A 485-nucleotide genomic window follows, 5' to 3' on the forward strand; every position below is an offset into this window, starting at 1 on the left:
TTTTACACTGTCAGTGGGAGAAGGGAGGAAGGTGGGGGGAGGAGGAGAGTTCTGAAGATGACTTTTTTTTTTTCCCTTCTTTTAGGTCTGTTAATAAACTTCTTTATATTCTTTCAAGTTTGGTGCCTGCTTTGCGTTTCTCCTAATTCTTATCTCACAGAAGGTAAACAGTAATGAGAAATTGGACTAAACCACAACAGACAAAGCTGCCTATCAGGCTTTTTTCAGTACAATATGTTTTGTCTTTAGCTACTCTGAATTACATGACTTGAATAAATTTTACTTTGTCTATGGATTATAGTTTTTTTTTCTCACATGTATGGATTCACTCTTCCAGGTACGCAGACAGGAAGGCATGCACATGTATGTAGGACGTGGATATTTCCTGACTGATTCAGGAAATGAAGTTTTGGTAATATGGAGTGAAGAAAATGTTTTCATTACGTTAAATATATACTGTATAAGATTGCTGGGTTTTTAGATTT

Source organism: Corvus brachyrhynchos, unplaced genomic scaffold, assembly GCF_000691975.1.
Source record: "Corvus brachyrhynchos isolate BGI_N302 unplaced genomic scaffold, ASM69197v1 scaffold23, whole genome shotgun sequence".
In the NCBI taxonomy this organism is placed as follows: domain Eukaryota; kingdom Metazoa; phylum Chordata; class Aves; order Passeriformes; family Corvidae; genus Corvus; species Corvus brachyrhynchos.